This window comes from Triticum urartu, chromosome 3 (assembly GCF_003073215.2).
Source record: "Triticum urartu cultivar G1812 chromosome 3, Tu2.1, whole genome shotgun sequence".
Lineage (NCBI taxonomy): Eukaryota > Viridiplantae > Streptophyta > Magnoliopsida > Poales > Poaceae > Triticum > Triticum urartu.
In genome coordinates this window covers 415,363,870-415,390,823 of record NC_053024.1, presented here as the reverse complement: position 1 = coordinate 415,390,823, position 26,954 = coordinate 415,363,870, and positions in this window count along the sequence as shown.

Here is a 26,954-nt window from a genome sequence, read left to right as displayed (position 1 = left end):
TGAAAAATTTAAAAGGGTAGAACCGAGCTTAATGTCGGAGATGCCCTCTATGGAGCCAGCCACTTGCAACCGAGCTTTATGCCAGACTGCTTCCGAGGTATCTCTTGCACTCGAGCACCAACATCAGACTGTATCCGGGCTCCAACGCCGGATTGTATCCTAGGTGGTGCACCACCTCGGTCATGGGCTGATTTATATGAATTTAATTCTGATTTGTGCAATGTATTCTCTGCCGAGATGTATAGCCAGTAGTCCCCAAGGTGTGTGTTGGCCTAATATTCGGGATGCACCTGAAGGATAAAATCAAACCGCTGACCCTAGTAGCCCCTGAGACTTAGGTCGATTCGTGAAATCGGCCTGAGGATCAATTCCCAGCTCGGCAGCATACTTAGGAATGGAAATGTGGTGTAATATATTAGAGGAAATAGTGATCGGCGAACGGGCCCTTGAGAGAGGCTTTTGAGAAGTCGCTGTAATATATTAGCTTGATGCCGGATAAGTCCCAGATGGTACCTATTGTTGTCCGAAGACGCGTTTGCCCATAGTTCAGTCAAGCCGAACACTGAGCACTTTGAATTTTCTGCATTGAATAGGCAACGCAGTAGCCCCCGAGACATAGGTTGGGTGGCAACACCAGATCAAGTGATCAATGTGCCCCTTAATATTAGAAAATGATAAGCCCGAAGCCCAGTAGCCCCCAAGCCTTAGTGTGGGCACGGGTGGCTGAATTAAGGATCGATATCTGAAGTAAAATCACAAATTATGTGTAATGATTCTACGTATCCACATATTCTACATCATTAATGCTCGGATCCGCACTGTACAAAACTTTGTTGACCGACCATCGGCTTCAACCTCCTCGTCTAGTAGCCGGGGAGTGTTTGTCCCACTTCGTAAAGCCTTTATGAGGGCAAAGATTTACGACAAACAAGGCAACCCGGCCATACGGTTTTATAAACAAAGGTATGCAGAGAGAATGTTATATTACTATGTAATGTAAAAAACATCTTCCAAAGAAAATAGTCCCGCTATCGGTTCCTTTCTTTGGGTTGTCATGCCGACCATGATCCTAAAACCTCACCTCTGATCAATTTGGGAGAAAAATATTGAGGATTTAGTTTGGGGAAAGTTCCCGAACTGTGTGGTCTTTAGTGAACCTACATTTTCACTTTCGTCGTTGCCGACCAATTATATCCTTTAAGATCACTATCTTTCGGCTTCACCCAGTCTGAGGTACTAACTCGGATGACCCGGTAGTAACAACCACAGAGGTGCTCCCTTTACCGCCTAGCCGAACAATCGGGAACGTAGGTGTAAGCACAGGAGCTAGGCAACCCAGCGTGGCCAAAATCTTAAGTCACATTGATGCATATTTATGGCTTTATAACGATAATTACAGAAGGCAGCGCTTGTATGCTGAATACAAACACTGATGATATATGTTTATTTGACTCCGGTGCGACTGTTTATTGGTTGAAAGTGGCCCATCATCGGCTTCTACCCCTTTGTAGATACTACGCAGGGTGTTTCCGCAGTAACAAGACAACCCTTAGCCGACGCCTCGGTGCCTGGAGGCGGTTGTGTTAGCGGAAACAATGCAATCAGATATGCGGGCTTTATAACTTTCACTTAGTCATGGGAGCTTTAAACTGGGGAAGCTAGCTACGAGCCCCCGGTTAGTGTTCGGCACCGACCGAAGTCTAGCCATTAACACTTCGGCCAATGTTATGAAAGGCCCATCGTTTATCACGGGGTAATCAGTATCGATCTATAGTTTGACACCCTCATCGGATCACTGATCAGTTTACGCCCATTGTGGCAGTCAGTTTTCGGCCTTCTCCACTGAGGTGCTTAACCATTCGAGCTGGAAGTAAAATCGCAGTGGTTCTCCCTTTGCACACCTAGCCGAACAAAGCGGAACATAGGAGGCAAGCATAGGAGCCGGGCAACCCAACTATTGACCAAAGACACAATTCGGAACTGATGCATATATAGCAATATTCGAGAATGTTTTTTTGCCGAATCTCTAAAGGTGTCCGGTGTTGCACTGCGAGGCTTATGCTGGAAACACAGAAATAGTTTAGAAGTGCCATAGGCTTGGAAAACCAAAAAACTTCAGTAAAAACTTTACGCCCTAACTAAATCAAGTCATTTGGTGCCAATCCGAAAATTGGTCTTACTTTTGTGCTTCTGTCATGCATTAATATGACACATCCGATCTCATGACTTCAAACGGGTCAGCCTACAGCTGCAACCTCCTATCCCGAAGGCGGAGTACTGCTCGTTAAGCCAGTTTAGCGAACTAAACTCGAGTGGCATTAGAGAGAAAGCAGGCTATCCGGCTATTGACCACACACTCGAGTCAAAAAAGGAGTGGTAGAAAAAGACTTTGCAACGACTTAGAAGAAGAACACTTATTATAAAATGGCTCATATAAATTAAAGAGCCCTAGTTAACACGGGCAATGAAAAGTGGTTTTTAACAAACCTCGTTTTTGACAAACATATTTTAGCATAAATATAATGTTTGGTCGAACCGAACAAGAAAAACAAACTGAGCATGGAAGCAACTTAGCTGGTTAATGTGCTCGGTGTTGATGCATGGCCTGAGCTTACAGCTGGACGAGGTCCCTGCCCCCAAGCTGGTTCCGAGGTGGCAGAGCGAAGAGCTCAGCACTCCGAAGTGGCGACATAGCACAGCCGATGTGGCGAGGTAGAACCCCCAGTTCGTATGAGGTGATGGAGCAAGCCAACAGTATGACGTCGAAGTTCCCGGCTTGGGTTAATGAAGTGATGAAGAAGCCCCCAGTCCAGCCGAGGTGACGTGGTATGTCGGTACACCGAGGTGACAGCGCTGCCCAACCCGGATCATTTACCTGTGCATAGAAAATAGTGCAAGCCGGAGATAATAGTAATAATAATAAAATAAAATAAATTTGGAGCATAATTAATAATTTATGCAAAGTGAGTAATAAAAGAAATATGGCCTGTGTGCCGAACACTCGATGAGGTAGAGCTCTCTCAACGATGCCAAAGTCCCCAAGGCAACCGAACATGTTGGAATGGCAATTTGACCAACAAGGTGATCACGCGAGCCGATTTATGCCGATTGGGACGACGACGTCGGCTTGCCGAAGTGACCGCGTGACACAGTCGAAGTCGATTACCTACACATGTAAAATAGTTCAGTCCAAAAAATAATAATATAAATATTTAATAAATCCTCGCATAATTAATTAATGCAAAATATTTTTAAAGAGATGTGGCCTGGCGTCGAAGCCAATGTCGGTGCAGGGCGCTGGCGTGACAAAGCATGTATTTACAGGGTGGTCCGAGTCCCCGATGAGGCGTTCGCCAAACTGCGGACAGGAAACTGACCGGACCATCACACAACCATCGTTAATGTGGCCATCATTTGACAGACCTGTGTATAGATGATGGAACAAACCAGAGTAATAATTCCTCGGAAAAAGTAAACCTAAGCAAGCAAAATTACTAGGATTAATAACACCTAGTCTATTTGTTGTAGCAATCTGAAGAAAGGTTACTCCCAAAATAGGGACTCGATCCGCACACCCATTGCCTGATGGGCGATGAAGTGATGACATGGCCATGCTCCCAAAGGTTGGCTTGCCGAGGCAAAGCCCCCGCTCCAGCTAACGTGAGAAAGCTGGTCGCCTAGTGACGCCGTCTCCGGAGTAGGTTGATGAAGAGATGGTGATGCCCCAGGTCTAGCTGAGGTGACAGAGCGGGTCGGTAAGCAGATGTTGCAGCTGCCATGTCAGCCGAGGTGTTGAAGCAGTTTGGCGTGATGGACATCGGCTTGAAGAAACAACACTGCGGCCATGCCAACGCACGTCGTGACTTGTGACGCGGTCAATGTCGGCTTGATGAAGTGACCGTGCGACGATGCCGGTGTGCCCGCTGATAACCCACAAGTATAGGGGATCAATTGTAGCCTCTTTTGATAAGTAAGAGTGTCGAACCCAACGAGGAGATAAAGGTAGAATAAATATTCCCTCAAGTTCTATCGACCACCGATACAACTCTACGCACGCTTAACGTTCGCTTTACCTAAAACAAGTATGAAACTAGAAGTACTGTGTAGGTGTAACGGGATAGGTTTGCAAGAATATAAAGAGCACGTAAATAAAAACTAGGGGCTGTTTTAGGTAAAGAAGCAATAAAGTTAGTATAGCGAGTGTGAAAATGTGGTGGTAGGAGTTGCGAAATTGTCCCTAAGCAATTGACTACATTACTAGACCGATAGCAAGTTTTATGTGGGAGAGGCCACTGCTAGCATGTCATCCCTGACTTGGAATTCTATGCACTTATGATTGGAACTATTAGCAAGCATCCGCAACTACTAACGTTCATTAAGGTAAAACCCAACCATAACATTAAGATATACTGGCCCCCCTTCAATCCTGTATGCATCAATTTCTATGCTAGGTTGACGCTTCTGTCACTCTTGCCCTCCAATACATAGTTCTATCAACATACAACTAACCCTATGGTGTGATCCACGCACGCGCTCATATGATGGGCACCAAAGGACAACAACATAACCCCAAGCAAATTAAACCAATCATAGCAATTTACCAATTACCGATAGGACAACGAAAATCTACTCAGACAACATAGGATGGCAACACATCATTGGATAATAATATGAAGCATAAACCACCATGTTCAAGTAGAGGGTACATCGGGTTGCGGGAGAGTGGACCGCTGTAGATAGATGGGGGAAGGTGATGAAGATGTTGGTGAAGATGACGGAGGTATTGGTGTAGATCTTTGTCGCGATGGAGAGGCGGAGATGTAGTTCCTCTCTCATAATAATTGCAAGTAGGAGCAGCAAGCACATGCATATTATATCTATCAAAATCATCATGTGGAGTAGTAAAACGCAACCCATCAATATAATCCTTAATAAGGGCAAACTTCTCCGATATAGTGTAGTAGGAAGAATTCAAAAAGATAATAGGACTATCATGTGTGGGTGCAATAGCAAGAATTTCATGTTTAATATAAGGAACTATAGCAAGTTCATCTCCATAAGAATAATTCATATTGGCATCTTGGCCACAAGCATAGCAAGCATCATCAAAAAGGGATATTTCAAAAGAATCAATGGGATCATAACAATCATCATAGCATTCATCCTTCGGTAAATTCGAAGGGAAATTAAAAATGTATGGGATAAAGAGTTACTCTCATTAGATGGTGGGAACGGGTGATCAATCCGCTGTTCCTCCTTTTGTTCTTCGCTCTCCTCCTCAGCTTTTTCATCCAATGAGATCACAATGTCATTAATTTCTTCTTCCATAGACTCCTGCAAAATAATAGTCTCTTCTTGGACAGCGGAGGAGTCCTCAATATATGGTTTAATATAAGGATTAGAAGCATAATTATCATAACAATATTTAAGTATGGCCAAATTTTCAGATTTGTAGAGAGTAGTATCACACTCTTCAATAAAAGAAGCAATTTCACAAGTACCCCTAAAAGCAACAAATTCTTCAATTTGTTGAATGTCATAGTAATTATAAACACCCTTAGTATACTAAGATACAATTCCATTATCACTAAACTCACATTTGTAAGGAAGGTGTTTCTTAGGGTCTTTAGAACAACAAGTACAATCATATATTTCACATAAATTCCAAGCATAGCACTGCAAATGATGAATTTGATCCAGTAAAAGTCTCCCTTTTTCAGATATGCGGTGTCGCACATAACAAGCATGCTCATCTAAAGATTTGCCCTCAACTAAACTAGTTGGGTTTCAGCCCAAGCACATAGGTATCGAAGATGATCCAAGTAAAAAGCTTCAGTAGTGTGATAGATTTTGAGTGGTTCTTTAACCATTGCTTCAGTAGGTACCACTAATTTTTTTGGTATTTTTTGTTTCCTACCCATAACTAAAGATATAAAAAAGAGCACAAAATAAAAACTATTTGTGATAAAGCAAACAAACACACACGAGAATATTCACCCCACGCTATAACTCATCAGCAACGGCGCCAGAAAAAGGTCTTGATAACCCACAAGTATAGTGGATCAATTTTAGCCTCTTTCGATAAGTAAGAGTGTCGAACCCAACAAGGAGATAAAGGTAGAACAAATATTCCCTCAAGTTCTATCGACCACCAATACAACTCTACGCACGCTTAACGTTCGCTTTACCTAGAACAAGTATGAAACTACAAGTACTTTGTAGGTGTAATGGGATGGGTTTGCCAGAATATAAAGAGCACGTAAATAAAAATTAGGGGCTTTTTTAGGTAAATAAGCAATAAATTTAGTATAGCAAGTGTGGAAAAGTGGTGGTAGGAGTTGTGAAATTGTCCCTAAGCAATTGACTACGTTACTAGACCGATAGCAAGTTCTATGTGGGAGAGGCCACTACTAGCATGTCATCCTTGACATGGAATTCTATGCACTTATGATTGGAACTATTAGCAAGCATCCGCAACTACTAACGTTCATTAAGGTAAAACCCAACCATAGCATTAAGATATATTGGTCCCCCTTCAATCCCGTATGCATCAATTTCTATACTAGGTTGAAGCTTCTGTCACTCTTGCCCTCCAATACATAGTCCTATCAACATACAACTAACCCTATGGTGTGATCCACGCGCGCGCTCATATGATGGGCACCAAAGGACAACAACATAACCACAAGCAAATTAAAAAAATCATAGCAATTCACCAATTACCAATAGGACAACGAAAATCTACTCAGACATCATAGGATGGCAACACATCATTGGATAATAATATGAAGCATAAAGCACCATGTTCAAGTAGAGGGTGTCGGTGTCAGAACTGGCGGAGCTCGGGTAGGGAGTCCCGAACTGTGCGTCTAAGGTTGATGGTAACAGGAGACAGGGGACACGATGTTTTACCCAGGTTTGGGCCCTCTTGATGGAGGTAATACCCTACGTCCTGGTTGATTGATATTGGTAAATATGAGGGTTACAAGAGTTGATCTACCACAAGATCGTAATGGCTAAACCCTAGAAGTCTAGCCTGTCAGATTATGATTGCCTCTACGGACTAAACCCTCTTGTTTATATAGACACCGGAGGGGCCTAGAGTTGTAAAAAGGAGGTTACATAGAAAGGAAATAATACATCCGGCTGCCTAGCTTGCCTTCCACCCAAATGAGAGTCCCATCCGGACACGGGAGGAAGTCTTCTATCTTGTATCTTCATGGCCCAATAGTCTGGCCCACGTCACACAGGTCGGATGCCTGAGGACCCCTTAATCCAGGACTCCCTCAGTAGCCCATGAACCATGCTTCAATGACGAGGTGTCTGGCGTGCAGATTGTCTTCGGCATTGCAAGGCGGGTTGCTCCTCTAATTACTTCAAAGTACCTGACTTAAGAGCTGTATTTAGCCTTCCATTTAATGTCACACCCATCGGCTTCTGTGCCTCCACACCTTCTGCTTCCATGTGTTGAGCGAATATGAGAGGTCGGGGTATTTTTTGCACATAACTCCCCTGGCCATGTAAGAAAGGCCTCTATTTAAAGGGATTGGATCTCAGATCCATTCCTCACCTAGCGAAAAAAAATCCTCAAAGCCTTGCCAGGGAAAACCATTCAACATGGCTAACGTCCCTAGTTCCTCCTCCCTCCCTCACGGCTCCGAAAAAGGTGATTGTGAGAGATGCTCTGTATCCCATGAGCATTTGGTTAAGCTCCAAACACATGGATTCCTTCCCCCCGTGGATCTAGTCCCTGTTCGAGCAGGATTGACCTCCTTCATAGGCGAAGTTCTGGCGGAAAATTTCCCCAATCCAACCAGGGGAACGGGTGTGCTTCATATCTTACTTGTTGAGAGGTGTTGGGTTTCCAGTCCACCATTTCCTCTGTGGACTCCCGGAGTATTACGGCCTCCAACTGCACAAGCTCATGCCGGCCTCTATCCTGCACATCGCGGGTTTTGTTGCCCTGTGCGAGCTTTTCCTAGGCTGTGAAGCCCACTTTGATTTGTGGAGGAAGCTATTCTGCCTCGTCCCTCGCAACCGACAACGGTCGATATTCGAGGTGGGCGGCGCCGAAGTATGGCGCATAGTCGGGACCGGATACCTGTTCGGCACGCCGAAGAAGGCGCCCGAAGAATGGCCCTCAAAATGGTTCTATATTGAGGATGTTGCTCTCCCCGACCCAGTTCGAATGGGTCTTCCCAAATTTTCAAGTGCTCCGTTGAAAAAACGCCACAGCTGGCGCCCCCGGAGCCTCGAGGAGGAATATAGCGCGGATGTCCGTCAATTGATGGGCAAGATAAGGACACTTGCCCAGTCTGGATTATCAATAATCGAGGTGATGGCGACTTCCATAGTGCGGGGGGTCTAGCCACTCCAATACAGAGGGCTTCCCATGTGGCAGTATAACGGGGAGGATGACGCCTCACGCTATGGTCGGAAGGGTCTGGACACCCCCGCCGCTTTGGTCAAAATATTGGCCGAACTGTACAAAGGGGAGGAAGAGGAGTTCACTCGTCTTAAACGTCGAGATGGATTTTCCATGTACAATCCTCCGAGCTGGGTGAGCTCTAATCCCACCGATTTACTCAATCCTCTCTATGAATCGCTTTTAATGGACATTAATCCATCTATTTATAACAGGAATGGCATAAGGTTACCGAGGGGATCCATAACCCCGCCCCACATCTAGAGGATCACAACCGGGACCTTGACCCCGGATTTGAAGAGGATCCAGACATATTTGGGAGCCCAAGAAGGGAGTATTCTACCAGGCGAGCTATGATGGCATAGTAGTTCCAATCGTGGCCAACTATCCCGGCCTCATTCCTGCCTCACATGTAAGTAATCAAGAGACACCTTCTTCGAAAGAGCTTCCTCATTACGCCTCACCCACCGCACTTTTTCATGCTCCAAAGGGGAGACGCTCGATGACGCAACATGCACCAGAGGCATCTCCTAGGAGAGCGGTGCCCGCGCCAAGCACATCTTCGAAGAGAAAGGCGAATGATAGTGCAGTAGAACCTTCATCAAAGAGGTATGGCTTTCTTTTTAAACATGCCTCCTGGTCTTCACATCAAACTGTGACATTATCCGCTCCATTTTATCAGGAAGAGCATCTACCGGACTATGTCTGGGGATCCTACCGGTCGCGCCTCGACCAGTCAGATTCCAGATCCTGCCCTAAGGACAGGGGCTGGCACGGGAGTGGCGCCAGACTGTCCTTCCGCAGAGGATTCAGATGATATGTCTATCACAAACTCTAAAGTGGAGAGCGCCATGAATCATCGGCGCCGGAGGGCCACTCTCCGTGTCCCTAGGTTTTCAAAAGAGGCATTCAATGCCTTCATCTCGGCCGATGCCTACATCCGAGCTGCTCGGGATTGACTTTCCATGGCCATGGACCAGCATTTAAAATATATGCGGGTAAGTGTAAATTTGATACTCATATACCAGTAGCCCCCGAGGCTTGAAGCAGTTGATACAATTGAGTTAAGGATCATTGTATAATCAGGTACTCACGGAGAAGAATAGACTGCTGTCTCAAGAGCTGGAAAAGTGCCAGACCCAGCTAGCTGCGGCTACCGCCGAATTGGAGAAATCTAAGGGGGGGGACCGCGTGGTAATGTTTCCCCTCATCAGAAAAAGTATAATCATATACCACTAATATTAATACCGTTGTGTTTCCGCTGACAAGATCAGTAGATCAACTAAGGGAAAAACTGAAAATCGCCCAGGACGGTGAACAAGAGGCCAAATGGTAACATGCAGCAGGCGGACGTGTGCTGACACGGGTCGGGGAGGAAAAGAACAAGCTGCAGGATTCCAACACCCTGCTGGGTGAAGAACTAAAAGATGTGCGAGCCCAGCTAGCTGACGCTGTTAAGGAGAATAGGAGGCTACAAGGTGGCATATTCAGTATGTTTTTGACCTCATCCTTATACATTTCAGCGAAGAAATGATCTGACAGATTTATGTCTGCAAGTATGCTGACTGGCCGTTCCGGAGAGGAAATGTCCGGCTCTCAAGGAGACCTTCTGCAAGAGCTGCCTCAATTGCACGAGCGAACTGGCAAGCAATGTGGAGCATTTGCCAAAGCTTTGTGTCCGCCCGCCTCTCCTCCAGGAAGTATGGAGGAGCCAGTGAAGCTATTCTAGGGAGCTAGGCGGCACTTCCGATTATGGAAGATATCGGCTTGCCGAGAAGGTGCGCGAGAGGCCTGGGCCATGGTAAAAACAAGGTACACCAAGCTCGATCCGAATCATATGGCCCGGGTCAGACCTAAGGGGTCAGATGGAAAAGAAATTCCAGTTAGTTTGGTATATGACCAAGTTAAGGTAGCCGCCAAATATTCCCAACGGGATTGTAAGCTAGACAACCTGTTAGACGGCATAGAGGAAGAAGTTTTGGAGTCCAAATGACCATGTACTTCAATTGACAAATTTGTCCCTAGCCGGATTGTAAAACGATTGTCATGGCAGACCTTTTCGCTTCGACCTCTGGACCCGAAGGCTCGGAGTGTTTCCAAATACCCGCTCAGTAATATAAACCGGGGCATGTGTGGAAACCAGGCGTAGGGGTCATAGTTTCTTGAACAGACAAGTTGTATCTAGCTAGCTATGTTATATTACATTTTGATTGTAAGAAACTTCTTCCAGGGAGAATAGTTTCGTTAAGGGTTCCTTTCCTTGGGCGGATATGCATTACTATGCATGTCCGAACTGCGATTGAAGAATCGCGGTATACGTAACATCTGGGGGTTCATGGTGTGATGAAGGTAAAATGTCTTTAGTTCGCCGGCCGAATACTCCCTTAAGAATGCTAGCTTTCGGCTTCACCCAGTCTGAGGTACACGTCCGGATGACCCGGTAGTAACAATCGCAGAGGTGCTCCCTTTATGCTCTAGCCGAACAAACAGGAACGTAGGGCATAAGCACAGGAGCCAGGCAACCCAGCTTGGCCAAAACTTAAGTCATAACGATGCATATAATGGCAAAGAAAAGGTACATATGCAGAAGAGGACACATATGTGTTGAGCTTGATGCTTGGAAAATAATAATAAGCTTCTGTAAAGGAAGCCCCCAGGTATTGTGAGTGTATACATTTAAGGATGTGTATATCATAGGTGTGCGGTTTGGCCGCACAAGAGCTAAAGAGCTAAAAGAAAAGTTAAAGAGAGCAAAAGAAAACAATGGAAACAAAGGGAGAAGAAGACGAACAAAGAGTCTGGCTCTAGGCGTAGAATCTTTGGAGTCTGGCGGCATTCCACGGGTTCGGCTCTAAGAGGTTGTCCGATGCATCACGCAGGCGATACGCTCCTCCAGTGAGAACTTCATCTATGATGAAGGGACCCTCCCACTTGGGCTTGAGCTTGTCCTTTTTCTTCTTTGGTAAGCATAGAACGAGTTTGCCGATGTTATAGCTCTTGGCCCGCACTTCTCTGCTTTGATATCTGTGAGCCTGCTATTGATAAAATGCGGAACGGGCTTTTGCGACGTCGCCCTCCTCCTCCAGGGCATCTAAGCCGTCCTTCCAATCAAGCTCGACCTCTCTCTCTTCATACATGCGCACTCGAGGTGAGTCATGAATAATGTCGCAGGGCAGCACAGCCTCTGTGCCGTACACCATGAAGAAGGGTGTATATCTGGTTGTGCGATTGGGCATGGTCCGCAGCCCCCAGAGTACGGAGTCGAGGTCCTCAACCCAATGCTTGTCTGATTCTTTCAAAGACCGCACTAGTCTAGGCTTAATGCCACTAATAATAAGACCATTAGCTCGTTCGACTTGACCGTTTGTTTGTGCATGATAGACCGAGGCGTAATCGAGTTTGATGCCCAATTTAGCACACCCGGATTTTACTTCATCGGCTGTGAAATTGGAGCCGTTATCGGTGATGGTGCTGTGTGGGACACCATAATGGTGCACGACACCTGATATAAAGTCTATCACCGGTCCAGCTTCGGCCGTTTTAACTGGTTTGGCCTCTATGCACTTGGTGAATTTATCTACCATGACTAGCAGATATTTTTTCTTATGGCTCCCTCCTTTAAGGGGTCCCACCATATCAAGCCCCAGACCACAAAAGGACAAGTAATGGGGATTGTTTGTAGTGCAGTAGGCGGCATATGGCTTTGATTGGCGAAGAGCTGGCATCTGACACAACGTTGGACCAAGTCCTGGGCGTCTGCTCGGGTCGTTGGCCAGAAGAATCCTGTACGGAAGGCCTTACTTACAAGGGCCCGAGCAGCGGCATGGTGACCGCCGAGGCCATCATGGATTTCAGCTAGGAGTTGTCGTCCTTCTTCTTCGGAGATACATCTTTGAAGGACTCCGGTAGCACTTTTCTTGTAGAGCTCTCCGTCATGGACCTTGTAGGCTTTCGAGCACCGAACAATGCAGCGAGCCTCATTCTGGTCCGCCAGGAGCTCTCGCCTATTAGGGTAGGCCAAGAACGGTTCGGTCCATGGGGAAATTACTGCCCTTATTAGATGGGCCGATGGTGTTATTTTGGTGGTTGAGCCCCCGATGATATCGGTATTGTGTTCGGAATCTAGGGATAGTTGGTGGACTAGTGTTGCCGCTCTCATCCTGCCATACCACGGATGGCTTGAAGAGCCTTTCCAAAAAGATGTTAGGCGGGACGGTGTCGCGCTTGGCGCCCATGCGAGCGAGGACGTCCGCCGCTTGATTACTCTCTCGAGCCACATGATGGAACTCGAGTCCCTCGAACCGTGCTGATATTTTGAGTACGGCGTTATGGTAGGCCGCCATCTTTTGATCCTTGGCATCGAAGTCTCCATTTATTTATCTAGGATATTTGCGAGGTTTGAATCCCCGCGCACCTCCAGGCATTGTATACCCATGGAGGTAGCCATCCGAAGACCATGCAATAAGGCCTCATATTTAGCTGCATTGTTGGAGTCTATGTATAATATTTGGAGTACATACTGGACTGTGTCTCCCGTGGGGGACATTAAAACGACGCCTGTTCCTAAACCAGCCAGCATTTTAGAGCCATCGAAGTACATGACCCAGTTGGAATATGTGTCGTACTCTTTAGGGAGTTCGACCTCTGTCCATTCGGCGATGAAGTCGGCCAATACTTGGGATTTAATGGCCCAGCGTGGTTTGTATGTTATGTCAAATGGTAGGAGCTCAATAGCCCACTTAGCAATCCGACCCGTAGCGTCGCGGTTATTTATTATGTCATTAAGTGGTACTTCGGAAGCCACTGTAATCGAGCACTCTTGGAAGTAGTGTCGTAGCTTCCGGGATGCCATGAATACCCATATGCTATCCTTTGGTAATGTGGGTACCGAGATTTGCATGGTGTAAGGATAGTGGATACGTAGTATACCGGTTTCTGGAGTGGGAACTATTGGGAAATGCAGTAATTTCAACAGATTTACTACGCACATGCAAGATCTATCTAGGTGATGCATAGCAACGAGAGGGGAAGAGTGTAGTCCATGTACCCTCGTAGGCCGTAAGCGGGAGCGTTATAACAACGCAGTTGATGTAGTCGTACGTCTTCATGATCCGACCAATCCTAGAACTGAAGGTACGGCACCTCCGCGATCTGCACATGTTTAGCTCGATGATGTCCCACGAATTTTAGATCCAGCTCAGGTCGAGGGAGAGTTTCGTCAGCACGATGGCGTGGTGACGGTGATGATGAAGCTACCGACGCAGGGCTTCGCCTAAGCACTGCAACGATATGACCGAGGTGGAAATATGTGGAGGGGGGCACCGCACACGGCTAAACAATCAACTTGTGTGTCTATGGGGTGCCCCCTCCCCTGTATATAAAGGAGGGGAGGAGTAGGAGGGCTGGCCCTCTCATGGCATGCCCAAGGGGGAGTCCTACTCCTAGTAGGAGTAGGTTTCCCCCTTTCCTAGTCCAAGTAGGAGAAGAAGGAAGGAGAGGGAGAGGGAGAAGGAAAGAGGGGGGCGCCACCCCCTCCTACTCCAATTCGGACCAGCCCATGGGGGGCACGCTGCCACCCCTTGAGGCCCTTCTCTCCTTTCCCATATGGCCCATTAAGGCCCACTACTTCCCCCGGCGAATTCCCGTAACTCTCCGGTACTCCGAAAAATACCCGAATCACTCGGAACCTTTCCGATGTCCGAATATAGCCTTCCAATATATCGATCTTTACGCCTTGACCATTTCGAGACTCCTCATCATGTCCGTGATCTCATACGGGACTCCGAACAACCTTCGGTACATCAAATCACATAACTCATAATACAAATCGTCATCGAACGTTAAGCGTGCGGACCCTATGGGTTCGAGAACTATGTAGACATGACCGAGACACATCTGCGGTCAATAACCAATAGCGGAACCTGGATGCTCATATTGGCTCCTACATATTCTATGAAGATCTTTATCGGTCAAACCGCACAACAATATACATTGTTCCCTTTGTCATCGGTATGTTACTTGCCCGAGATTCGATTGTTTGTATCATCATACCTTGTTCAATCTCATTACCGGCAGGTCTCTTTACTCATTCCGTAATGCATCATCCCGTAACTAACTCATTAGTCACATTGCTTGCAAGGCTTATAGTGGTGTGCATTACCGAGAGGGCCCAGAGAAACCTCTCCGACAATCGGAGTGACAAATCCTAATCTCGATCTATGCCAACTCAACAAACACCATCGAAGACACCTGTAGAGCATCTTTATAGTCATGCAGTTATGTTGTGATGTTTGATAGCACACTAAGTGTTCCTCCAGTATTCGGGAGTTGCATAATCTCATAGTCATAGGAACATGTATAAGTCATGAAGAAAGCAATAGCAATAAACTAAACGATCATAGTGCTAAGCTAACGGATGGGTCTAGTCCATCACATCATGTCCATGGCTAGGAAACTTAACCATCTTAATTAATGAGCTAGTCAAGTAGAGGCATACTAGGGATACTCTTTTTATCTATGTATTCACACATGTACTAAGTTTCCGGTTAATAAAATTCTAGCATGAATAATAAACATTTATCATGATATAAGGAAATATAAATAACAACTTTATTATTGCCTCTAGGGCATATTTCATTCAGGAACTTCTGTCCATCCTCCTCTCGCTCAACGACGAGCACTGCGCTCACGACCTGGTGCATTGGAGAGATGTATAATAACATCGGTTCGCCGACGTTTGGCGTTGCCAAGATTGGGTTGCTCGCTAAAAGAACCTTTATTTCCTCCAGTCCGGCCGTTACCACTTCCGTCCACTCGAAGTGGTCGGTACATCGGAGAAGGCGATAAAGTGGCAATGCTTTTTCTCCTACTCTGGAGATAAAGCGGCTTAAAGCTGCCACGCATCCGTCTAGTTTTTGGACCTGTTTAAGGTCGGTTGGTGTAGCCAATGGTGCAATGCTCAGATTTTGGCTAGATTTGCCTCAATTCCTCTATTGGAAATGATGAAGCCCAGCAGCTTTCCGGCGGGAACGCCAAAAACACACTTTTCCAGATTGAGCTTAATGTCATACGTCTGGAGGTTGTCGAATGTGAGACGCAAGTCATCTATTAATGACTCGACGTATTTAGTCTTGATGATGACGTCATCCACATATGCTTCCATTGTCTTGACGATTTGCTCCTCCAGGCATGTTTGAATCATGCGTTGGTAGGTGGCGCCGACGTTTTTAAGCCCAAAGGGCATAGTGTTGAATCAGATTCCTTCATTTTAATTTGATGGTATCCGGGGTATGCGTCGAGGAAACACGGTGAGTCGTGTCCTGCAGTAGTATCAATAATCTGATCGATGTGGGGGAGGGGGAAGGGATCCTTAGGGCAAGCCTTATTAAGGTCTTTGAAGTCGACGCACATGCGCCAGGATTTGTCCTTCTTTGGTACCATCACCAGGTTTGCTAGCCAGTCCGGGTGTTTTATTTCTCTAATGAATCCGGCCTCGATTAACTTGGCTAGATCCTCCCCCATGGCTTGTCATTTAGGTTCGGAAAAGCGCCACAGTGTTTGCTTGACCGGCTTATATCCCTTCGATATATTGAGGTTGTGTTCGGCTAGCCGGTGTGGGATTCCTGGCATATCAAAAGGGTGCCAGGCGAATATATCCCAGTTCTCGCGCTGGAACATTCGTAGTGTGGCATCAACCATTGGGTCCAGCTGTGCCCTGATGGAAGCTGTCTTCTTGGGGTTCGTCGGGTGGACTTGGAATTTGACTATTTCATCTGCTGGTTTGAAGAAGGTGGATTTGGGACGCTTATCAAGGATTACGCCGTCCCTATCCACCGTAGAGCGTAGTGCGGTTAACTCTTTGGCCGCGAGGGCCTCAAACAGTGCCTCGAGGGCTAGCGATGTTGTTTTTTTTTCGGCGTAGAGGGCTATGTCCGGATCACTAGCAAGAGTGATAATACCGTTCGTCCCGGGCATCTTGAGCTTCATATACCAGTAATGAGGTATAGCTTGAAAGCGTGTGAATGCATCTCGCCCCAACAGGGGATGATATCCACTGTTGAAAGGATCCACTTGGAAGGTTATCTCTTCGGACCGATAGTTCTCCGGCGTTCCGAATACCACATCGAGTGTAATTTTCCCCGTGCATCGTGCCTCCCGGCTAGGAATGATCCCTCCGAAGGTTGTATTACTATGCTCGATGCGGCTCCTGTCTATTTTCATTTTATTCAGTGTGTCCTCATAGATGAGGTTTAGTCCGCTGCCACCATCCATGAGCACTTTAGTGAGCCGAAAGCCATCCACAATTGGGTTGAGGACCAAGGCGGCTGGTGCCCGGACTGACCGGATTTTTGGTTCGTCACTGGCTTTGAAAGTTATTGTCGTGTCATTCCAAGGATTTATTGTTGCGACTTGGCAGACTTCGGCGAGGTCGCGGAGTGCCCTCTTGCATCGATTGTTTGAAGCGAAAGTCTCGAAGACTATCAATACTCTGTGGTCGTCGTGTTCCGGGTGGAGTTGCTCCGTGGTGTTTTTGGTGAGGATATCCTTGCCGCTCTTGGCCACTTGCCGGAGTATCCAAGATGCTCTAAGGCTGTGGGTTGGTATGGTATCCGGTGTTGTGTGTATTTTGCATGGCCTATCGAGCCATCCCTCCAGAACGGTTCCGCGGCCCGTGATGGGCTTATATTTCTTTACTATTGGGTCAGGCGCCCCATGAGGGTGCATCCTTTTTGCCCGGACGAGGGGTTGAGTGGAAACCGGTGGTTCCCATCGAGCTGCTTGAGTTTTCCAGACGCTTTCCATTGCGCAGTACTTCTGTACTATGGTTGCCAAGTCAGCGAAGTGTAATACATGACGGCAGTTGATGGCGTTGAGGATTCCTTTGTCCGTGCAATTATTGCAGAATACTGAGATCACGTCTTCATCGGGACAATTTTAATTTTGTCTTTCACAAGGAGGAATCTGGCCCAAAAGTGATGGACTGTTTCCTGGGACTACTAACATATGCACGTGAGATCGCGCATATCTGGGTGGGTGGGGGGATTTAGATCCGAACCCTGACCAATTTGGGATCCGGAGTCTGAGGAACTTCCAAGCTTAATAGTTCGGGCTCCAGGATATCAACCGATTTTTCAGGTCCGTCGTCCGATTCTAGGTTCGGAGGACGGGGCGTGTTGTTCCACGGACGGGTACCCGGCTCTTCGAGCTCGGAAATCCGAACATAGTTCGTCCTCAATATAGAGGAAGATTTGTTGATTTTCTCCTCTACTACCGCTATCTGATGGGTGATCGGTGGAGATTTGATTTCTCTCTGGTCAGGTTTAAGCCCAATCTGATCGTAGTCTGTATCGACATCCAGGGCGGCGAGGCGATCCAGGAGCTCGTTTAAAGTCGAAAACTATGTCGGATCCATCCGTTTGGAGTATTCGGGGTTAACATGAAGGCAATTTTTGATGACCCGAGAAGTCATCGTCAGCTTAATAGTCGGACGGGCGGTCATGGTAAAGCCACCCAACCGGAGGGTTTGGCCTGAGGCCAGGGCTCCTCCGGAGGTGATACTGTCCATGATAACAAGGCAAGCCATCAATCCTGTCTTTGAAGTCATAGAGGAACTCTCAATGAAAGCACCAATGTCGGTGTTAGAACCGGCGGATCTCGGCTAGGGGGTCCCAAACTATGTGTCTAAGGTTGATTGTAACAGGAGACAAGGGACATGAAGTTTTACTCAAGTTCGGGCCCTCTTGATGGAGGTAATACCATACGTCCTGCTTGATTGATATTGATAAATATGAGGGTTACAAGAGTTGATCTACAACGAGATCATAATGGCTAAACCCTAGAAGTCTAGCCTGTTAGATTATGATTGCCTCTATGGACTAAACCCTCCGGTTTATATAGATGCTGAAGGGGCCTAGGGTTGTACAAAGTTGGTTACATAGAAAGGAAATAATACATCAGGCAGCCTAGCTTGCCTTCCATGCAAAGGAGAGTCCCATCTGGACACGGGAGGAAGTCTTCTATCTTGTATCTTCATGGCCCAATAGTCCGACCCACGTCACACAGGCCGGAAGCCCGAGGGTACAGCGGGTTGTGGGAGAGTGGACCGCTATAGATAGATGGGGGAAGGTTATGAAGATGTTGGTGTAGATGACGGAGGTTTTGGTGTAGATCGTTGTCGCGATGATGGCCCCGGCGGCGTTCCGGTGCCACCGGGAGAGAGGGGGAGAGGGCCCCCTCCTTCTTCTTCTTCCTTGACCTTCCCCCTAGATGAGAGAAGGGTTTCCCCTCTGGTACATGGCCTCCATGGCGGCGGAGGGAGAGAGCCCCTCTGAGATTGGATCTGTCTTTCTGTCTCTCTCTATTTCTACGTTCAAGATTCTGGCCTTTCACCGTTTCTTATATATTCCCGGAGATCCGTAACTCCGATTGGGATGAAATTTTAACACGGTTTGTATCTTGCGGCAAAAGAAGGGAACCAACCACCTTACGGGATGGCTACGAGGGTCAGGGGCGCGCCCCCTGCCTTGTGGCCCCCTCGGGCATCGTCTCGCGTTGATTCTTCTTCCAAAAATCACATATATTCCAAAAAATCTCCGTAAGTTTTTATCCCATTTGGACTTCGATTGATATGGATTTTGTGCGAAACAAAAAACATGCAACAAACAGGAACTGGCACTGGGCACTGGATCAATATGTTAGTCCAAAAAATAGTATAAAAAGTTGCCAAAAGTATATGAAAGTTGTATAATATTGGCATGGAACAATCAAAAATTATAGATACGATGGAGACGTATCACCAGCAGCGTGTAATCTGTGGGGCGGCAATGTTGGTGATGATTTATCCTTCATGATGCCGAACTCTTGTTCGGCTCGCCGAGATGATGATCTGAAAAAGTTGATCTCGGCTCAACAAAGCGACGACATGTCTGATACATCTCCAACGTATCTACTTTTCCAAACACTTTTGCCCTTGTTTCGTACTCTAACTTACATGATTTGAATGGAACTAACCCGGACTGACGCTGTTTTCAGCAGAACTACCATGGTGTTATTTATGTGCAGGAGCAAACATTCTCGGAATGACCTGAAACTTTACGAGACACTTTTCAGAAAATAAGAAAAATACCTGCCAAAGATGAAGGCCAGGGGCCCACCGTCTTGCCACGAGGGTGGGGGCGCGCCCCCCTACCTCGTGGGCCCCTGTTACCTCTCCGACTCCAACTCCACCTCCATATATTGAGTTTCGATGACAAAAAAATCAGAGAGAAGAAATCACCGCGTTTTACGATACGGAGCCGCCGCCAAGCCCTAAAACCTCTTGGGAGGGCTGATCTGGAGTCCGTTTGGGGCTCCAGAGAGGGGAATCCATCGCCATCGTCATCATCAACCATCATCCATCACCAATTTCATGATGCTCACCGCCGTGCGTGAGTAATTCCATCGTAGGCTTGCTGGACGCTGATGGGTTGGATGGGATCTATCATGTAATCGAGTTAGTTTTGTTAGGGTTTGATCCCTAGTATCCACTATGTTCTGAGATTGATGTTGCTATGACTTTGCTATGCTTAATGCTTGTCACTAGGGCCCGAGTGCCATGATTTCAGATCTGAACCTATTATGTTTTCATCAATATATGAGTGTTCTTGATCCTTTCTTGCAAGTCTATAGTCACCTATTATGTGTTATGATCCGTTAACCCCGAACTGACAATAATCGGGATAATTACCGGTGATGACCGTAGTTTGAGGAGTTCATGTATTCACCATGTGTTAATGCTTTGTTCCGGTTCTCTATTAAAAGGAGGCCTTAATATCCCTTAGTTTCCATAAGGACCCCGTTGCCATGGGAGGGTAGGACAAAAGATGTCATGCAAGTTCTTTTCCATAAGCACGTATGACTATGTTCGGAATACATGCCTACATTATATCAATGAACTGGAGCTAGTTCTGTGTCACCCTAGGTTATGACTGTTACATGATGAACCGCATCCGGCATAATTCTCCATCACCGATCCATTGCCTATGAGCTTTTCATATATTGTTCTTCGCTTATTTACTTTTCCGTTGCTATTGCTATCATCACTACAAAATACCAAAAACATTTCTTTTACTACTGTTACCTTTTGCTACCGTTATCACCACTATCATATTACTTTGCTACTAAACACTTTGCTGCAGATATTAAGTTTCCAGGTGTGGTTGAATTGACAACTCAGCTGCTAATACTTGAGAATATTCTTTGGCTCCCCTTGTGTCGAATCAATAAATTTGGGTTGAATACTCTACCCTCGAAAACTGTTGCGATCCCCTATACTTGTGGGTTATCAAGACTATTTTCTGGCGCCGTTGTCGGGGAACAATGCTCTATTCTTTGAGTCACTTGGGATATATATCTGCTTATCATTATGAAGAATTTGAGAGATCCAAAAACAAAGATCTATCCCTCAACTACGAGGGGAGGTAAGGAACTGCCATCTAGCTCTGCACTTGATTCACCTTCTGTTTTCAGTAAGCTTGCGACACCTACACCTGCTTCTGCTATTCGTTCTGATATGTCGCATGTTATTGATGATGCCACTTCTGCTATGCATGATACTTATGATGAAACTACCTCTATGGCCGATACTGCTATGTCACTTAGTGCTTTTCTTGATGAACAACTTGCTAGGGCTAGAGAAATTGAAAATATTGAATCTGATGATACTGATGAAAGTGATGATGAAGAACCACTCGCTATTCCTAAGGGTTATGTATTTGATCAAGATGCTTCTTTAGCTATTTTAGCTTGCAGAAATAGATCTGAACTTAAAAAATTATTAGCTAAATGGAGTAAGAAATCCCTAAATGATAGAATGAAACCTGACCTTGCTTTGGCTACTTCACCTATCTTTGTTACTGATAAGGATTATGAATTCTTTGTTGATCCTGATATAATTACTTTGGTTGAATCTGATCCTTTTCATGGTTATGAATCTAAAACTATTGTGGCACATCTTACTAAATTGAATGATATAGCTACCCTGTTCACTAAAGATGAGAGAACTCGCTACTTTTATATCCTTAAAATATTTCTGTTCTCATTAAAGGGTGATGCTAAGATATGGTTTAATTCTCTTGATCCTGGTTGTGTGCGTAGTCCCCAGGATATGATTTATTACTTCTCTGCTAAATATTTCCCTGCTCATTAGAAACAAGCTGCTTTAAGGGATATATATAATTTTGTGCAAATTGAAGAAGAGAGTCTCCCACAAGCTTGGGGGAGGCTTCTCCAATTACTTAATGCTTTGCCTAATCATCCTCTTAAGAAAAATGAAATACTTGATATCTTTTATAATGGACTAACCGATGCCTCCAGAGATTACCTGGATAGTTGTGCTGGTTCTGTTTTCAGGGAAAGAACACCAGATGAAGCTGAAATTCTATTGAATAATGTGTTGAAAAATGAAAATAATTGGACACCTCCGGAGCCAATTCCTGAGCCTATTCCTAAACCAACTCTGAAGAAGAGGGGTATTCTATTTCTCAGTCCTGAAGATATGCAAGAGGCAAAGAAATCTATGAAAGAAAAAGGTATTAAAGCTGAAGATGTTAAGAATTTACCTCCTATTGAAGAAATACATGGTCTTAATTTACTGCCTGTTGAAGAAACATATAATCTTAATCCTTTACCTATTGAAGAAACTCATGGTCTTGATAACCCGACACAGGTAGTAAAGGTAAATTCTCTCTATAGATATGATAAAGCTGTAATCCCATTTACTAAGTTTGCTAGCCCATGCTTAGATGAGTTTGATAAATTTATGGCTAAGCAAGAAGATTTTAATGCTTATTTTGGTAGGCAATTGAAATACAATTCAAATATGCTTGAACACTTGGGTGATTATATGGCTAATGTTAAAGGTGAACTTAAACTTATTAGTAAACATGCTTCCATGGTTACCACTCAAGTAGAACAAGTACTTAAAGCTCAAAATGATTTGCTCAATGAATTGAATAGTAAAGATAATGATAATGCTGTTAGAGTTATGACTAGAGGTGGTAAAATGACTCAGGAACCTTTGTATCCTGAAGGCCACCCTAAGAGAATTGAGCAAGATTCTCAGAGAAATAATATAGATGTACCTAGTTCTTCTAAAAAGAAGAAAAAGAAAAATGATAGGACTTTGCATGCTTCTAGTGATCCTATTGTTGAAACACCTGAGAATCCAAATGATATTTCCATTTCTGATGCTGAAACTCAATCTGGTAATGAACCTGACACTAATGATAATGTTAATGATAATGTTCATGATGATGCTCAACCTAGTAATGATAATGATATAGAAATTGAACCTGCTGTTGATCTTGATAACCCACAATCAAAGAATCAACGTTATGATAAGAAAGATTTTGTTGCTAGGAAACATGGTAAAGAAAGAGAACCATGGGTTCAAAAACCCATGCCTTTTCCTCCCAAACCATCCAAGAAAAAGGATGATGAGGATTTTGAGCGCTTTGCTGAAATGATTAGACCTATCTTTTTGCGTATGCGATTAACTGATATGCTTAAAACCAATCCTTATACTAAGTACATGAAAGATATTATTACAAATAAAAGAAAGATACCGGAAGCTGAAATTTCCACCATGCTTGCTAATTATACTTTTAAGGGTGGAATACCAAAGAAACTTGGAGATCCCGGTGTACCCACTATACCATGCTCTATTAAAAGAAACTATGTTAAAACTGCTTTATGTGATCTTAGAGCCGGTGTTAGTGTTATGCCTCTCTCTTTATATCGTAGACTTGATTTGAATAAGTTAACACCTACTGAAATATCTTTGCAAATGGCTGATAAATCAACTGCTATACATGTCGGTATTTGTGAGGATGTGCCTGTTGTAGTTGCAAACGTTACTATTTTAATGGACTTTGTTATTCTTGATATTCCCGAGGACGATAGTATGTATATTATTCTTGGAAGACCCTTTTTGAATACTGCAGGGGCTGTTATTGATTGCACTAAAGGCAATGTCACTTTTCATGTTAATGGCAATGAGCATACGGTACACTTTCCGAGGAAACAACCTCAAGTTCATAGTATCAACTCTATTGGAAAAATTCCATCGATTATATTTGGAGGTTTTGAATTTCCTCTTCCTGCTATCAAGAAGAAATATGATATTCTTATTATTGGGGATGTGCATATCCCCGTTGAGGTAACATAGTGTTATTCGAAATTTCTTCGGTTCCATGTTATTCGGAATGAGTTCGTTAACAAGACTTGATCAACCTTGTTAGTGGATTCCTTTTGATGATCATGAGATGGATGAAACTAGAAGGCACAACTTTCTGTATCCCACTTTTACTTTATGTTATTTATATTAAATAAAATAAAATAAAATAATTATTTGTCTGTCTGTTATCTGATTATCCGAGCAATATAAAAATACCTCGAAAATAAAAGTTCTCCAAATGCCCTGAAAATTAAATAAGATTTTTTCTAGAATATTTGAGGATTTATGGAACAAAGAACACACCAGGGGGGCCAGCCACCTTGCCATGAGGGTGGAGGGCACGCCTACCCCTCTAGGGCGCGCCCCCCTGCCTCGTGGGCCCACGGTGGCCCTCCTCCACTTATTCCTGCACCCACACACTTCAGATTCCTCCCACAAACACGAATAACCAGCTCAAGCACGAGTTCTAGCCCATCTTGCTGCCATTTTCGATCTCCTTGCTCACAGCACCTCTCACAAAACTGCTTGGGGAGATTGTTCCTTGGTATGTGACTCCTCCATTGCTCCAATTAGTTTTTGTTCTAGTGCTTTATTCATTGCAAATTTTTGCTGCTTAGGTGACCCTGTTCTTGAGCTTGCATGTCAAATTTATATGGTCAAAAGTAGTTTTGATGCATGATATAGGACCTAGGCACTTTTAGGAGTAGTTACTATCAATGTTATTGAGTTTGGTTTACTTTTATTTTGAAGTTACTAAAAATTTCAGAATTTTTCAGAAAATGATGAGGAGACTTTTGAGGGGCTCATCGAGCCAAAGCTCGAAGGAAAAGGCACCGAAGCCTAAGTATAATCTGCCTCGCACCGCGGAGGTTCGGGCGTGTGAATGGCCTTCTGAGGATTTCTTGAGAGCAGCCGGGATTTATGAAGATTTTCATGAATTGGCTCATAATGCAGGCCTCACTGCTTTCCTCCACGACCAATACAATCAGTATCTCTTACTCAGAAATACCTTTGTGCAAAACTTTTATTTTCATTCTAGGAACTCACGACCTACGGTGGAGTTTCATTTATATGATGAGCATAAGGAGATGTCACTTTATGATTTTTGTCGGATTTGTTTAGTCCCATTTGGGGGAAAGACAGAAGAACCACATCGTGATGATGTGGAGGGATTTATTGACACTATCACCGTAGGGGAAACAGGGAAGGTTTCCGATACACGAATCACTAGCATACATTTTCCTGTTTTACGCTACTTTCCATTATTTGCTAGTCGTTGCTTAATTGGTCACGGAAACTGTGGAAACTGAGTATCCCTGATATTATTATTTTGCACCACGGTTTATACAGTGATAACTCTTTTAGTATGGGCAACATTATTGCCAAACGGTTAAGTCTGAACCGTACCAAGGGCGCCATCTTTGGAGGCATCTATGCTACACGCCTAGCTGCACATTTTAACATACCTATTAGGCATGCTGAGAAGGAAGAAAAAGTGATGCCTCATGTTTACCTAGATTATAAAAGTATGGTGGCACATGATTTTATTGTTAAGAATAGGGAAGGAGAGCTTAAATATCAATTGTTCCTTAATAAACATGATCCTGAGACTATTACCTTGCTTGCTCCTTCTTTGTTTGATTTGACTGTAGGCACGTACCTTATTCCGTTGACGACTATCCACGCCTACCGGAATCCTGCACCAGCCGAGGAGCCAGAGCCGGAACCGCAATTTGACCCTTCACGACAGTCTAATTATCAGTGGGATCCGGAGATGATTGTCAGCCAGTGGCAATCTGAGCCTTCTTCTTCCTCATCACAGTACAACCCCAACAACTATTATTACGAATATCCGCCAGGCCAGCCGTGGCCATAGACCAACTTAGGCCAAAAGCCTAAGCATGGGAGAGTACGTATTTCCCACCGACATTACATTTATGTTCACACACTCATTGCTAGATGTCGGTGCTCATAATTTTTCATTGTATCATCCATGCTAGTTTATTTTTCCTTTTTATGCTTTCTTCTTATCTGTTTAATTAACCTTAAGAAAAACCAAAAAAATAGTTGTAGCTTTTAATTAGTTTACTTTCCATGCTTGTAGTAATAATTAAAAAGAAAACCAAAAAAGATTTCATGTTCTTCTTTTGCTTGTTGGGAGCTTTCCCGTGTAAATAGTTTTATTTCTTTTCTTTTCTTTGGGGGTCGATAGGAGAAGACCATAATTAAATTGTTGAAGTGGCTCTTATATGCATTATTGTTGATCTGACAAAAGAGCCCATATTGCATTGTCTTCTCCTATTTATTAATTCTTGCAGATTCCAGCTTAGTCCAATGCACGTGCACTATTATTATTATTCACATCATTCGGTCGTGCAAGTGAAGGGCAATTATGATGATATATGATCGACTGACTGAGATGAGAAAAGCTGGTATGAACTCGATCTCTTTTGTTTTTCTAAATATGATTAGTTCATCATTCCTAATTCAGCCTATTATGAATAAACATGTTTGCAATGACAACTAGAGATCATAGTTTCTTATGCCATGCTTGATTAGCTATGAGTTATAATGGTTTACCTTGCGTGCCAACATGCTATTAAAATGGTTATTATGTGGTATGATAGGGTGGTATCCTCCTCTGAATGATTTAAGTGACTTGACTTGGCGCATGTTCACGCATGTAGTTGAAACAAAATCAACATAGCCTTCACGATATTTATGTTCATGGTGGATTATATCCTACTCATGCTTGCATTCGGTGTTGATTAATTTTAATGCATGTTCATGACTGTTGTCGCTCTCTAGCTGGTTGCTTCCCAGTCTTTTGCTAGCCTTCACCTGTACTAAGCGAGAATACTGCTTGTGCATCCAAACTCCTTAAACCCCAAAGTTATTCCACATGAGTCCACTATACCTACCTATATACGGTATCTACCTGCCGTTCCAAGTAAATTTGTATGTGCCAAACTCTAAACCTTCAAATAAATATCCTGTTTTGTATGCTTGAATAGCTCATGTATCAACTAGGGTTGTCTGTATCTTCCATGTTAGGCGGGTTACTCTCAAGAGGAGTGGACTCCGCTCCTCACTCATGAGATAAATGGCTGGTCACCGAGATGCCCAGTCCCATGCTTTATGCAAACTAAATCAAAATAATTGCAAACAAAACTCCCTCTGGGACTCTTGTTACCAGTTGGAGGCACTCGTTGTTTTAAGCAAGCCATGGATTGATGCTTGTGGTGGAAGGGGGAGTATAAACTTTACCATTCTGTTTGGGAACCTCCTATAATGTGTGTAGCATGGAAGATATCG